This window comes from Delphinapterus leucas, chromosome 14 (genome assembly GCF_059928025.1).
Source record: "Delphinapterus leucas isolate spDelLeu-1000000601 "Yukka" chromosome 14, BTC_Dleu_Yukka2, whole genome shotgun sequence".
Lineage (NCBI taxonomy): Eukaryota > Metazoa > Chordata > Mammalia > Artiodactyla > Monodontidae > Delphinapterus > Delphinapterus leucas.
In genome coordinates this window covers 11,366,323-11,382,293 of record NC_143142.1, presented here as the reverse complement: position 1 = coordinate 11,382,293, position 15,971 = coordinate 11,366,323, and the positions used below count along the sequence as shown (strand labels likewise).

Below are 15,971 nucleotides of genomic sequence, written 5' to 3'. Positions count from 1 at the left end.
GGCAGGAGTTATTAAAAATTCAAATTATACATCCTTTGACCTCTGCGGCTGTTGTGTAGCTAGTGAGTGGAAAGGAGAAAGGCAGACACAAAATACTGCACTGAATAGATCTCTGCAAAACCCAGTGCGGGGAACGAGGCACTAGATTTCGCCAGCCCTGTCTGTCTCCATCATCTCTACCACCCACTCTGGTCCTTCTCTTAAAGCCTCACCGGCAACAAATGGGGGTAGAGGCAGCCATAGCATCTGCCATGTAGAAAAACTGCATGTGGGCTTCCCTGGTGGCGCAGTGGTTGAGAGTCCACCTGCCGATGCAGGGGACACGGGTTCGTGCCCTGGTCCGGGAAGATCCCACATGCCGCGGAGCGGCTGGGCCCGTGAGCCATGGCCGCTGAGCCTGCGCGTCCAGAGCCTGTGCTCCGCAACGGGAGAGGCCACAACAGTAAGAGGCCCGCGGACCAAAAAAAAAAAAAAACAAAACAAACAAAATAAAAAAACTGCATGTAACTAACGCCTTTCTGTCTTCCCTCCCGATGTCCAATAGGTAATGCCAAAGGATGCCCAGGCCCAGAGGAGGGAGGACAGAGCCTAGTTGGGTGTCCTTGTACATGTCACTTCGCCTACCTGGGCCTCGGATACCACTGCAATGGGCACAATCATAACAACCTGTTGGATGCAGATGGCCAAGGCCAGGCTCAGAGAGACAAAAGGACTCCTTTGGGGTTACACAGCTATGAGGTGGCACAGCTGAAGCCAGAATCCAGGTCTTTCCAATGAAGGTTATAGGAGTCATCACTATCCTTAATCATTGAGCGCTAACTAGACACTGGGCATCGTGCTAAGCACTTTGCGTGCATATCTCGTTTGATCTGCACCACAAACCTATGAAGTAGGTATTAATATTATTAGTCACTTTTTACAGATAAAGAAACTGACACAGAGAGAGGTTAGTCAGTTTGCCCAAGATCACACAGCCAGAAAAGGTGGAGCCCGAAAATGAATGCAGGAGGTCTAGCTCAGAGGCCAGGCACACAACCACTATAGTATCCTGCCAGAGTTATCTCTGGGGGAAAAGTTGTGTGTGTGTGTGTGTGTGTGTGTGTATGCATGTGCACAATATGTAAATTAACTATATAATATACATGTGATCATACAGGTATATATACACATATATAATATACATACATAATTACATACACACATACAGATGTGTGTGTATATGTAATTGTTAAGTATATCCTTTTTTGGTTTTGTTATGTATATTTTATGTCATAAGCATCTATGACCTGGATTATTAAAAACATAGGGTCGGGACTTCCCTGGTGGTCCAGTGGGTAAGACTCCACGCTCCCAATGCAGGTGGCCCAGGGTTCGATCCCTGGTCGGGGAACTACATCCTGAATGCATGCCGCAACGAAAGATCCCACATGCTGCAACAAAGATCCCATGTGCCTCAACTAAGACCCGGTCCAGCCAAAATAATAAAATAAATAATAAATGTTTTAACAAAATAGGGTCATCCCCTGGGAAAGAGATAAAATACCTTGTCTTCTTTTTTGTCAAGGTCCTAAGAAGAGGTGTGGGGGGAGGGTAGAGGTGCCTATGATATTTACATGCAGATCCATCTTGGTCAAAATCCAGTATACACAGGCCTCAATGCAACCACCAGAGAAAGAGGGCCCATAACCAATTCCTGAGAATCTAGCCTATCCATGGGATGCTCTGTCTTAGGGAACTAAAAACCCTATTAAAATTGGCTTCAACAGAGCAATCTTTTAGTTACAGAGCAAGAAATCCAGAGGGCAGTGGCTTCCAGGGTTGGTTCATTCAGTGGCTCATTGACACTAGCAAGCACCCGTGTATAATGATTTCTCTCCTAGTGGGCACCAAATGGCTGCAGCAGTTCCCTGTAGGTGACAACAAAGGGGCAGCATTTTCTCCAAGGGGTCTCTTTCCATCAGTGAGACAACTTTTTCCATGAGCCCGCCTCCTTTAGACCTCCCCTGCATCCCATTGGCGAGAAGGGGAGGTCACATGGTTAGGACAAGCCAATCATTGCAAAGAGAATGTCATTGGTTTGGACCAGTTCTGAGTGACCCACTGAAGGGCAGTGTCACTCAAATGAACACAAAATCATATTAGAATTCAGGAAGCAGGGAGGAAGATGGATGACTTTGGATAGGCAAACAGGAGTGTCTGCCACACCCAGTGCTTGCCTCAAAAAAGGGCTGAATGCTTGGGACAGTATTTCCAACAAGTGCAGCCTCTTTTCCAGCCCCAAATAACTTCTGGATTAAACCCCTATGGAGGATAATTGGAAAACCACCAGCATTTTTTAGTTTTTATTCAGCTGTTTGACCTTTGGTTTTTCCCCAGGGCACTTCCAAACTTTCCACCAGAGTTCAGATTCAGCACTGAATAAGGCTTCTCAGAAAACTTCAGAGGGTCAGTGCTACAAATAAAAGCTTCCACCGTATCAAAAGTATGTTCTCTAAAAGGACAAATATTGGATGATTCCACTTATATGAGGTACAGCATAGTCAAATTCACAGAGACAGAAAGTAGAGGTTTGCAGGGGAGGGATGGGGAGTGGTATGGACTGAATGTGTCTCCCCAAAATTCATACGTTGAAGCTCTAATCCCCAATGTGATGGTATCTGGAGATGGGAAATTTGGGAGGCAATAAGGTTTAGATGAGGTCATGAGGGGGCTGTCTGCAAGACAGGAAGAGAGCCCTCACCAGAACCTGACCATGCTGGCACCATGATCTTGCAAGCAAGGTTAGGAGGTCCCTGGAGAAAGAGAACCAGGCATGGCTTTCTTGACATAAGAGAACCCATTTTGGCCTAAGCTACTTTGTGATCTAAGCCTGGCCACAATGCTTGCTCTTGAACAGGTCTCAGTAATTAACGATCTGAAGGGAGGGAATGCAGAAACAAGGGAGGAGTGGCCAAGAAACAATAGTGTAGCCTTGGGGGAGAGGCCTGGTTCCTCAAGGGATATACATAATAATATACCTTTGAGTTCTGCAGAAACTCCGGCCCCCACCCAGGTGGAGGATGGAATGATATGTTGACCCTCCTGACTTCAATCAACCAAAGCTTGGAATCTGTCGACCTTGCTCCAATTCTATGCTGAGTTCTCCTCTGCTCAAGCCCCTTCATGAATATGCATGTACCCTTAGCTTAAAACATTCCCAATTTTGCTGTTGGGAGAGACACTGCTTTGGGGAAGATCCCTGGTGCTCTTCTTACTTGCTGCAAGTCATAATAAATCCTCCCTTCTCCTGATCTTAGGCTTGGCTGTGTCTACTGGCTCAACACCCACCAAGAGGAAAACTCAGTTTTCCAGTAACAATCTTGGACATGCAGTCTCCAGAACTGTGAGAAAATAAACGACTGTTGTTTAAGCTGCCCATTCTGTGATATTTTGTATGGCAACCCTGGCTGACAGGGAGTTATTGTTAATGGATACAGAGTTTGAGTCTGGGAGGATGAAAAAGTTCTGGGGACGGATCACGGAGAGGGTTACACAACATGCCAATACACTTAATATTAAATTGTACACTTAAAATGGTTAAAATGGTAAGTTTTATGACATATATATATATATTTTTTTTAACAACAATAAAAGAAAAATTATGTTCCCACAGAAGCCCCAGGTATTATAGTGTCCATTTTACAGATGCAGAAACCGAATGACTTGCCCAGCATCTCCCATGCAAGTCAGTAGCAGAGGCAGAATTAGAACCAGGGTCACCCACTTCCATGGCACCACACTGGGACGATGCCCCTTCCCCAGGCTCAGATGCGTCTTCGAACTAGGGTCACATGTCGAAGGAAAATCCAGGCACAAGAGACAGTTAACCAGCAAAGGGAAACAGATCTCCTCTGGTTATTATTAGCAGGGGGAGGCAGCCAGGTGTCCAGAGCACCAGCTGGGCGGCTCTCTCGGGAGAGGAACCCAAGGTGAAGTGGAGGGACATCGTGCCCGCGCATCTGGGCAGCAAGCCCTGAACTCACAACGACCTAAAACTTTCCACCAAAATCCCCACGTGCAGCCACTTAGCTTTGGGGGAGAATTAATGCGGGTCCCCGGCGCTGAGATTTTCCATGTTTAGTTCAACCCAAAGGAAAATTTTGTTAGAAAGTTTAAAGGGTATGACTATTTTTAAATGAGACATCAGGTCACGATGTCAGCACACCCACAAAAGTTAAAAAAAAAAAAGAAAAGGCTTGTATCTTGCCTCTTTTCTTCTTTTTTCCTGCTACGATGCAAATGGCTAAACCGCAGAAGAAAGGGAAGCAAGTTAATGCTTAAGTAACAGCCTACCAGAGTTCCAGGAACTCGCTTTCTACTAAACTAGTGGTTCCCAACTAGGGGCGATTTTGGCTCCCAGGCGACATTTGGCAAAATCTGGAAACGTTTTTGATTGTCACAACGTACAGGGGAGGGTTTGCTATTGGCATCAGGTGGGTAGAGGCCAGGGCTGCCCAACATCCTACAGCGCACAGGACAGTCCCCGCTTCCCTCCCATCACCCCCGCTCCTACAAAGAATTTTGCAGCCCTAAATATCATCAGTGCAGAGGCTGAGAAACCCTCTCCTGCGCCAGTGGTTCTCAAACTTGAGCTGCATCGGAATCCCCTGGAGGGCTTGTCCAAACGCGGATTGCTGGACCCCAACCTCAGAGCTGTGATTCAGTAGGTCTGGGGAGGTGACCAACTTCGCATCCAACCAGCCGATGCTGATGCTGCCGGTCCAGGGACTACAGTGTGAGAAGAACCGTCCTGGGTCATTCTCACCACAGTCTTGAGGCATCAACATTGCTCTTCCTATCTTATAGCCGTGAGAACAGAGGCTCTAAAGGGGACAAGCGTTGCCCAAAGGCATTCAAGCTATTAAGTGACAGGATCAGTATTCAAACCCAGATGCATACAATCTCCAGCCTCCATGGGCACCCAAAGGCTTTAGGGCTCAGCCAAGTGTCCTAGGAGCCCAGGACGGTACCTTTTGCACGTGTTTTCTCCAACCACAATCATCCTCTATCAACGGAGCTTGTAAGTTTCAGACTAAGGGGACCAAGCTCAGAATTCCGTAATTGTGTTTTCCTGGAAACGCTGCTTATAAACCTAGTATTTTTAAATAAGATCACTACTTAAAGGTCTTCTCTGTGTTAAAGCCTTTGCAGGTTGTAGAAACTTTATAGAAGAAATATTTTACCCATGATTTCATGCCCGATTTACTTTATGTAGGGACCCCTCTCCTATGCTTCATTCAGATCCATTTTATGGCATTTAAAGTTGTTTATATATCCATAAACCATAGGGTTTTTTTCTTCCCGCTGGGATCCACCATGGGACATTTTTCTGCCAAATCTTGCATCACACTTGAATGGTGTAATGGAAATAGCATTGGACTGGGAGCCAGGAGACTTGGGTTCCAGCAGATGGGAAAAGGAAATCTCAAAGTGCAATTATGCAACAGCCCGTCTTCCCCCTCCAAGGGCTACTGGATTCCCTTGCTGACAACCCACTGGGTCACCTTACTACGTGGTTAAGCACTGTCACCCCTTTAAATCATTCAAAGGTCACAGGAGAAGTGTGCATGGGGAGGGAAAAAAAGTATAGGGTTGGCCAAAAAGTTCGTTCGGGGTTTTCTATAACGTCTTGCGACAAAACCCGAACGAACTTTTTGGCCAACCCAATTAAGTGAGGTTCTCGATTCTTAGGCCTCTAGTTCCAATCACTAGAGCTCACCTCTTTTATTGGAAATGTCTTATTACATCTAAAGTGATTTATTTCAAAATTGGTTGGGGGGAGAAACGGGGAATTGCTAACCAATAAATATAAAATTCCAGTTACACAAGATGAGAAAGTTCTAGAGATCTGACATGCAACATCATGACCAAAGAAATCTAACAGTGCTGTACTACACAATTCACACTCTATTAAGAGGGCGTGTCTCATGTTAAACGTTATTACCACAATAAAATTTTTGAATAATTTTTTAAGACAGTTGAGAGTCAAGTGAAAAAAAAAAGCAGTTTATACGTCCTTTTTAACATCTCTGTTCTAACTTACATTCTCATTTTCCCCCATTTAAAATTCAAGATTAAATTAAAAGCTAACTCCTCCTGCCCCCCACAAAATTGGCATTTTCTTTTTTTCTTTCTCATTCCCCATTACGCCTCCAAGGCTGAGGACTCTCACAACACAATATTTCCACCTCTTCTATTTCTGCCTTTCAGAATTCATTTTGTTTCCAGCCTTTCAAGATTCTATCTTCAACAGGCCAATTTCAGACATTTCCAAGCATTTTTTTTTCCCATACTGGCTTCTGGTGAAAGATACACCTTCCTTTACACCTGGGGTCAGCAAACTATTGCCCACAGGCCAAATCCGGCCCTCAGCTTGTTTTTGTAAATAAAGTTTTATTGAAACACAGACACACCCATTCATTTACTGCTTTTGTGCTACAACTGCAGAGTTGAGTAGTTGCAACAGAGACTGCAGGACCTGGAAAGCTTAAAATATTTACCCTCTGGCTCTTTACAGAAAAAAGGGAACCCCTGCCCTACATACAAAAAAAAAAAAAAAATCAATTTCATGAGAAGCTGCTTATAAAGTGAATTCTTACGAACACTACTACATCTCTACTCCAGATGCAGAACTTTGGCTGTCTTGTCCCCTACTCCACAACCAATATGACAGAGCACACATAGCTGGATTCAATAATTATTTGCTGGGCCAAATAAATAAATTGCCAATGAAATTTAAAGGGAAAATGGAATGAGATTCTATGTAAACTAAAAAAAAACTTTTCAGAACAAGTGACCAAATCTCCAATGAATTAGTAGTGACTAAGGCTCAGTTTTCTCATCTGTACATGGGGATCCACACTTTCCATCCTTTGTACTTTGCAGGGTTGGTTTAGGCTTATGAATTTGAGCATGTCAGAAACCCCAGCACAGAGCTGTGCAAAAAGCATCATCTCAGGCACAAAGATCTGGGTCCAAATCCAGCCTTGTCACCCACACTACCTGTGTGATTTGGGTCACAGTCACTATCTCTCTGAACCTTGTATCTTCATCCATAAACTGAGGATTCTATCACCTACTTTAAAGGGCTTGCCGTGAGAATTAGGTGTGATAAAATGAGATCACACAGAGCATCTAAAAGTAACCGGAACATAGTAGGTGCTTAATTTTCACCGTATCTGGAGGCAGGTAAAGGCAAGGCTGGGAGAAAGTGGAGGAGAGTGAGGCATTCACCTTAGGTGCAAAATTCAAGGAGGCACCAAACACCCAAGATGGATTCTGTTTTAATGCAATATTCTTTAAAAATCAAAAGTAATACCAAAAAAAATCTACAAAGAACAAAAGCTCACAATTTTAAATAAAGACAGGATCTAATAGTGCCAGGATTAGGGTGAGGGGAGTGAGGTAAGTCATGCCAATGAGGGGTCAGAGGCTCTTTTGTTTATGAAGGCTCTTTTGTTTATCAAGAATTTGTTGCATTAATTTTGATTTTTAAATACTGCATTAAAATATTAAATATCTTGATTACTGACTTTTTTTTTTTACCCCTGGCCCTTAAACTTTGTGCCCAAGGGGAATGCCTTGCTTACCTCACCTACTCCCAGCCCTGGGTAGAGGCCTGCTAAATATCTACTAATGTGCTAAAACGTGCTCCCAGCCTCACGGTTTTCAAACCTGGCTGTACAAGACACTCAGCTGGGGGAATTAAAAAATACAGTAATAATAAAACCAATGCCTATGCCCAATCCCCAGACCAATTCATCGGAATGGAGAGAAGTGGGGGTGGTATAGGCATTCGGTATTTTTTAAAAGGTCTCCTGACCACTTCACACCCACTAAGATGTCTATCATCAAAAAGACAGACAAGTGTCAGTGATGATGTGGTGAAACCGGAACACTCATACACTGCTGGTGGGAATGTCAAATGGTGCAGCACTGTGGAACACAGTTTGCGGGTTCCTCAAAAGCTAAACACAGAGTTACCACATGACCCAGAAATTCTGCTAGTAGGTACAGACCAAGAAAATTGAAAACATATGTTCATACAAAAATCACACACGAATGTACACAGAAGCACTCTTCACAACAGCCCAAATGCAGAAACAATGTCCATCAACTAAGGAACGGATAAACAAAATGTGGTCTAGCCATACGGTGGAATATTATTTGGCCATAAAATAGAATGAGGTGCTGACACAGGCTACAACATGGATGAACCCTGAAAATATGATGCTGAGTGAAAGAAGCCAGACACAAAAGGCCACATACTGTATGATTCCATTTGTATGAAATGTCCAGAATAGGCACATCTATAGAGACAGAAAGTAGATTAGTGGTTGCTAGGGGCTGGGGAGAGGAGGGGATGGGGCATAACTGGGCATGGGTTTTTTTCTGGGGTGATGAAAATGCTCTGGAATTGGATAGTGGTGATGTAAATATGCTAAAAGCAACTGAACTGTACACTTGAAACCTTGTAAATATGCTAAAAGTAACTGAACTGTACACTTGAAAAGGGGGGATTTTATATTATGTGAATTATATCTCAATTTTAGAAAAAAAAGGTCCCTGCGTGATTCTAACATGCAGCTAATTCTCCATCTTTATAAAATGGTTGTGCTGGTAGTTGCCCATCTCAGCAAGGTCAAGGCTCCGATAGTGATCAGACTAGGAGAGCTTGACAGGGCAGGACTGTGCCACTTCCTCTGCTAACCAGGAGGTGTTAGAGAGAAACAGTTTCTTCCCCTTCATCCTGTTCCTCTTTGCCCAAGTCAACAGGGACTGGTCTTCAGCTTGGGGAGGGGGAGGGCAGGAAGCATCCACCCTTTCGTTACCAGGAGTTATTGCCTCATTAGCATCCATCTCCCAAGCTGTGGCAGATGCCAGTTTCAAGCCGCATTATGTACAGCAGAAATGATCTGGAGGGGAAAAAAAAGTACAAAGGCACAAGTGCCAAGGAAATACACTCAAAACTAAGAATAGCTTTGGCACTCAGCACGCTGTGCAGAAAGGTGAGAAGGTTGCTTTCCCTGACCCAGCAAGTCTGAGATCTCCACTTCTTTTAAGAGAAAAAGCAAGCACTCCCGTCCGCCCAGTAGCCCCCATTATCAGGAGGCATGAAAGGTTGACTAGGAAAGCACATCGGCTTTGCAGTGTCCAAAAATACAATCAAAGCTTAGCTGGTGTCTCCTGTGATTCCCATGCAAGGGGCTTCTGTCTTCATGCTTGTCCCCATTACCTGGCTCAACAGACATGCCTTTGAGGTAGCAACAGCCTTCGGAAGGGAGGAAAATTCTCCCCCTGTGGAAATCCCCTTTGGTACAAAAATAAGCACTGGGTTGGTAGTTTTCCTTTTTTTTTTACTGTGAGCTAGGTGACTTGGGTGCTAGCTTTTTGCAGGGCAAAGAGACCTGGTGATGCCAGATCACGAACGCTGCAGAAACCATCAAGCAGACACCCCACAAATATAATGGGCTCAAGTCCCCAGATCGTTGGCAATATTGTCTTATTTTGAAGTCTTCTATGAAAACACCCCCGCAGAAGTTTCACTTGGCTTGAGAATATGTCCACCCACACAAAAGTGTTGGCAATTTATTGTGCACAACGTGAGAGTGTGTGTGTGCGTACACGCACATTTGCGCGCGTCTATGCACACAGTCATGTGTTACCCTCGGCTCAGCGACTTAGCACCTCTCCCAGGTGGCTTCCTGCGGGCTCCTGTCTTTTGCACATCGACCTCCTGCAAACTAGTTGCCCATGTTGAGGGTTAAGGCACTCAAATGCACTTCAAAAGGGTGATTGGATATTGAACACAGACAGTGATGGTCAATCTCCCCCCTCTCAACAACTGTCTTCTTAGTACACAGCCAAATGCAACCCCACTTCAAAAGTCCTCCAGCTGCAGAAGAGGTCAGTGAAGGTTTGCTTTTTCCACTCTCTTTTAAGAAAACAGCAGGAGGTGTTTGTGGGGCTGTTTTGTCTCCTGGGTTGTTTTTGTTTGGGAGGGGTAAGGACTGACTAAATTCCTGCTTGGAGGCAGGAAGCAAGATCAGATGACCTCGGGCTCTTCCTTCTGTGTAAACTGTTGTTGAAAGTCCCCCATTTCATAAAACCTTGAATACTATGGATCCCAACATAAGCACAGATTTTCTCAATAGCTATATAAATTTGACTGGTATATCGTGGATACTTAGCGTATGATAAAAACATAAAAATCTCTACTTATTCCCAGACGACACTTCCAGCAACTCCCCCCCGTTTTGGGACACAACCATAAAGTAAACTGTAGATGAGGTCTTATGAGAAGTTAAAACAGTTTTCACAAAGCCCATGCTCTAACATCTAAGTGTTTCTCCAAGGAGGCTGTGGTAGGAAGAATTCTAAGACGGCCCCATGATCTGTTATGTCCTTGTACAACCCTTGCTCTTGAGTGTGGGGAGAATATGTGACTTGCTTCTAACCAACAGAATATGGCAAAGGTGATGGGATGTCATTCCAGTAATTAGGACTCATTATATAAAACTCCCATCTTAGCGGAGTGGGGAACAACACTTCCCTGCTGGCCTTGAAGAAACAAACAGCTATGTTGTGAACTGCCTACAGAGATGGCCATATGGTCAGGGAACCATGGGCAACTTCTAGGACACGAGGGTGGACTCCAAGCAACAGTCAGCAAGAAGCTGGGGTCCTCAGTCATAAAGCTGCCACGAAATAAACTCTGCCGGCAACATGAATGAATTCCGAAGCAGATTATTCTCCACTCAAGCCTTCAGATGAGAATGCAGCCCAGCCAACACCCTGACTGCAGCTCTGTGAGACTCTGAGCACAGAACCCAGCTAAGCCACTTCTGGACGTACGGCCCATGGAAACTGTGAGATAACAGATGTGGATGTTTCAAGCCACTAAAATTGTGATAACTTGTATGCAGCAATATAAAACTAACATAGAGGTCCTCAATTCCCTACTCAGAGGTTTATGGGACTCTCACCCAATATCCAATACAGAGGCTTATTAACTCTAACTCAGTACCTAAATTCAGGTGTATATTTTTCTAGAACACAGCTAGTAAGAAACATAATACTGGAAAGACATAGTCAGCAGGAACAGATCCTATATGAAAGAGATTCTGACAGCAGCCAAAGGTGCTGTGGTCAGTCTTTAGCACACAGTGTGTAATCAAAGAACGTTTCACAGATGCATCAAGGGAAAGGAAAGAAAAACAGGAAGCTAGACATAAAATTCAAAATAATAATGACCATCATTTTTTGAAAATCTAGTGTGTGCCAGGCACCGTGATAGGGACTTCATACGTTTCATCTTCACAGTAGATATGACAAGTTGGTTATTATTCATTGGGCTTTTGAGATGTGACAGACATGCAAACCCAACTTATAACCCACTGCTTTTTTTCTTCCTATTATAAGAACATCAGCATCATAGCCAAAACCTGTATTTAAGAATGCATCCAACATTGATAAACTATTGAATAAACTGGCATTCGACCATGCTATCCACTGTGACAAGCAAATGTGATGGGCCAACGCATAAGGTGGACAAGCTCTGGGTTGAATGGATGCTTGATCGGATACAATAAATTCACATGCCTCCCAACTAATCATGATATTGGCAAAGGCATCCTTTCTCTTCAAAATGCTTAGAACAGCATGGCAAGACATCAAATCATTAAGACCAAAAGATGGTTTCATCTTTCCCAGGAGAGAACCTGTTGGCAAAATAAATTCAGAAGCATCACGGACTCTTCCCAAAAAGGCAGCTTAAAATCAGTGAAGAGAATACCACTGCAACAGATGTTCAAGATGAAACAGTGTGCAACGGGGTCACTGAAGTTGAGGGACCAGGGCTAGGGTGAGGCAGGTGAGGCATTTGCCTTGGATACAAGTTTAAGGGGTGCCACAGACACAGAGGACGGTCTTGTGGTTGCCAAGGGGGACAGGGGATGGTAGAAGGATGGGTTGGGAGTTCGGGATTAACAGATGCAAACTATTATATAATATAATAGCATGGATAAACAACAAGGTCCTACTGTATAGCACAGGGAACTATATTCAGTATGCTGTATTAAACCATAATGGAAAAGAATACAAAAAAGAATGTATACATATGTATACCTAAATCACTTTACTGTACAGTAGAAATTAACACAACTTTGTAAATCAACTATACTTCAATAAAATAAATTTTTAAGAAATTGTTTGCCACTCAAAAAAAAGAGTTAAAGGGGTGCCAAAACACCGTGGAAATCATAAGTATATAATAGAATGTAAATAAAACATAAAATAAACATACAATAATAAATGTATACAAAATATGAATAAAATACCTAATATTTTAAGGCAATACTTTAAAAAAATGATTCATGATGAACAAAATATTCAAATATTTCTAAAAGACTGGCCATGGTTGATGGCTCATTTTAAGACCCAGAGTTACTGTGCAATAGGAGTTGTCATTTCCAATGAGCCTTAGACCTGTGAGGTCATCATGTCCCCTACTGGGCAGGTTTATGAGGGTCGACAATGACATTCAGACATTGGACAATGCAGGCTTTACATGTAGTCATGTTTTGTTTTGTTTTGTTTTGGCCGCAACTCGAGGCTTATGGGATCTTAGTTCCCCGACCAGGGATCGACCGAACCCGGCCCCCCTGCAGTGGAAGTGTGGAGTCCTAACCATTGGACAATCAGGGAAGTTCCGATGTAGTCATGTTCTTTTATTGTAGAGCTTTTGTTGGGGAAACACTGACTGAAACCACCCGGCCCAGGCAGGCCCAACAGTAACCACTGGTATGAGTTATCTTACAACAGGAGGCCCTGGTAAGGAACGTGGAACCAACAAGCTACCATCAACCAGAAGAATTGGGAAAGGTCAAAAGGAGAGAGGAGACGCCAGCCCATATGTCCTGCCAACCTCCCAGAATCTTTCTCTGTGGAATCCATCTTGGCTGAGTGATGCGCGCACCACCAGGAAGGACCCTGAGTCAGAATGATTGGCCAGAGACAACCCGGAAACTAACCCCATCACCGTAAAACCCGAGACTGCAAGCCACGTGGCAGAGCAGTTCTCCTGGGTTCCCTTACCCTGCTGCTCTCCACCCGGGAGCCCCTTCCCAATAAAGTCTCCTGCTTTGTCAGCATGTGTGTCTCCTCAGACAATCCATTTCCGAGTGTTAGAAAAAGGCCACTCTTGGGCCCTGGAAGGGGTCCCCCTTCCTGTAACACTTTTACTAACTTTCCCACTCAGCTCAGAATATGGGCAGATCTTTTGAGAAGGACATAGAGGGGCGCCCATTCTTCCTGCCCCTCATGCCCCAATGTGGCTCTGCTCACTACTGTCAAAACTACCTTTCCCCGGCCAGCAGTTAGCAGTCAAAGCCTTTCATTTTTATATACCCTGAATGGCCAAACACAATGAACGTAATTTCGAACTTGGTTTGAAAATTTGAAGATTTGAAAATTCTGGATACAACAAAGTTTGTTTACGCTTGCTAAAGGTGAATTGCCAGGAAAGGAAAATGAAATCTTTAGTACAAATGTCAATAGACTCCTATTTTAAGGAGTCTCTGCTAAACCAACCCGATGGAAAAATTTCTCCGAAGGTTCCAAAAGTTTTATTTATGGATTCATCTCAAACATATACCAAACGATGCAGAGAGGTCAACAATAGTCTCTGGAGCCAGACTGCTTGGATTCAAATCCTGACTCTACTGCCTATGAGCTGTGTGACCTTGGGCAAGTTCCTTAACCTCTCTGAGCTGAAAAATAGAGGACAATCATACCATTCATATTAACATTTTCTACATCAACACTTTGTTTAATTCAGACCATCTTTAAGAAACTAGAAAACAGATTCCCATGGCACTATAACCCCCTTCCTCTCCTAAAGATATTAGGCTTCTGTATATTGGGCCTTTACTAAGTGCCAACACTCTGCTAAGCATTTTGCATACGCTTCTCATTTAATCCTCCCCACCACCCTGTGAGGGAGGAAATACTCCCTTTTTATGGATGAGAAAACAGTCGCTTAAGGATGTTTAATGGTTTGGCCAAGGTTACGGAGCTCGTAATTGGCAGATCCTGAGCTCAAACCCAGCTATGTTTAACCCCAAAGATGATGCTCTCGGCCCCTGGGCTAGTTTCCCAAACTTGTCACCTGTATACCGCCTTGCTGCCCTTTGCCACAGTCACTGCTGTTTCTTTAAAATCAGCAACTGGAGACTTCCCTGGTGGTCCAGTGGCTAAGACTCCGCGCTCACAATGCAGGGGTCCCGGGTTCGAACCCTGGTTAGGGAATTAGATCCCGTATGCATGCCACAACTAAGAGTCCGCATGCCGCAACTAAAGACCCCACGTGCTGCAACTAAGACCCGGCGCAGCCAAAATAAATAAATAAAATAAGAAATATTTTTTTAAAAAAAGTCTGCTTTGCCCCAAGAGGGCCATGGAGGTGATCACTGAATAAACTGCAAAAATGAAAGTGTTCCACAAAAAAATAAAATAAAATAAAATCAGCAATTGTTATTTCTTTAAAATTTGTCTTCAAGTTAATGCACACCTAATAACACTTCTCATTTTGGCCTTGTCCTACATCATAATATCTGGGAGGCCATAATTTTGATATGCTAGTATGTGTATTTAATACAAATAAAATTAAACATGTAACTATTAAAATGCAAAATGTTTTGCCAACATGCCACACCCCAGCCCCAAATCACCATGTGCATCTACCATTGGTGGTCAGATTGTCACAGTCTGGGATGCCTGAAACACTAGAAACAGCAAAAACAATCAGGGGAGACAGGATTCCAGAAGAGGAAAGAGAAAAAGCTAATGTAATATGTAGGCTACGCACAGCAGCTGTGGAATATCGGCAATGAAAAATTCTGCGGAACTAAGAATGTATTCTCTTCCCCATAAGGATGGCAACCTTGCAGCAGAAAAACATTACCCTGAGAAGCGGGTGACAAGGGTTGGAATCACAGCTCTGCCTTATGCCTGCGGACTAGACACTGAGCCATAATAAGAGGAAAATATAAATAAAATAACCACAAAATGGGAATTGTATACCCTTATCTTTCTGAAGAGATCTGGACTAAATTATACCACCTTCCCCTGTTCTCTGACCTGATCCCATGACTTTAAAAGTAGGAAGACAGCATGTAGTAATTAGTAATAAAAATGATGACTGAGTGATGATAACAGTTAACATCCATTCATTCATCTCACAAACGTCTGTTGAGCACCTACTATGTGTTAGGCCTGGTTCTAGGTGCTGGGGACACATGGATGAAACATATTAAAAAATCATTGATCTTCAAGAAGCTTCTGCTCCTCGGAGGTATAAGCTTATGATGTGCTGACGATTTTCTCCTTGACTCCTCAAGGCAGTGGTTCGCAAAGTGTGCATCGAATTCCCTGGAGGGCTTGTTAAAACACAGATCCCTGGGCTCCACTCTCAAAGTTGCTGATTCAATAGGTCCTGGGGTGGGATCTGAGAATCTGTATTTCTAATAGGTATCAAGGTGATGCTAATTCACACTGCTGGTCAGGGGGCCCACTCTGGGAACCAATGCCTTTCAACAATTCTATGAGACAGGTACTTTTATTTTCCTTGTTGGACAGACGGGGAAACTGAGGCTCAGGGAGGTTAAATGACTTGCTCAAATTAACACAGTGAGTAAGTGACAACACCAAGATTCACACCTGGTTCTTTCTGACTACAGCATCTATGAGATTTGTCACCGGGACGAACTGTCTTGGTTGAGGATGGGGAATCCTGCCGTGCTGATTCAGCAGAGATTGAACCCGTGCACTTTCTTTCAGCCAGAATGTATAAAACTCAAAGAAACGAGTCCTCCAGGCTGTAAACATGTGCCCGGTCTGGGAGCTCAAGATGACACTCGCCAGGCATCTCAGGT

The 15,971-nt window shown here is 43.8% G+C and overlaps 1 non-coding gene across 1 annotated transcript; it reads left to right on the top strand.

The window, feature by feature from the left end:
• Window positions 1-14,273: 14,273 nt before the first annotated feature.
• Window positions 14,274-14,346, top strand: TRNAV-CAC (transfer RNA valine (anticodon CAC)). Its single transcript has one exon. It is a non-coding gene; the product is annotated as a tRNA-Val (tRNA).
• Window positions 14,347-15,971: the final 1,625 nt, after the last annotated feature.